Below are 484 nucleotides of genomic sequence, written 5' to 3' on the forward strand. Positions count from 1 at the left end.
ACAAGTGTTTGTAAGCAACTGTGATTTAGCCCAGTTCGAAGTTTCATGGAACAGGATGGGCAATGCAGTTCCTCTAGAATGGCTGTTCTGGTTCCATTTTATTTATTTTTTACTTTTCATTTTTCAAGTTTATTGGGGTAACATTGATTAATACAATTATAAAGTTTATTGACATTGATTAATACAATTATATAATCTTCAGGAGTATATTATAATTTGACATCTATATATTCTATTGTGTGTTTACCACCCAGAGTCCAGTCCAGTTCAGCTACCATATATTTGATCCCCTTTACCCACTTCACCCTCCCCCAACCCCCCCATATTTGATCCCCTTTACACCGTCTACCTCTTCCCTCCTCCCCTACCCCCTACTCTCTGGTAACCACTAGTCCATTGTCCATGTCCTTGAGTCTCCGTTTGTCCTGTTCATTTGTTTCTTTTAGGTTTATATCCCACATATAAGTGATATCATGTGATTTTC

Source organism: Pteropus alecto, unplaced genomic scaffold (genome assembly GCF_000325575.1).
Source record: "Pteropus alecto unplaced genomic scaffold, ASM32557v1 scaffold202, whole genome shotgun sequence".
In the NCBI taxonomy this organism is placed as follows: domain Eukaryota; kingdom Metazoa; phylum Chordata; class Mammalia; order Chiroptera; family Pteropodidae; genus Pteropus; species Pteropus alecto.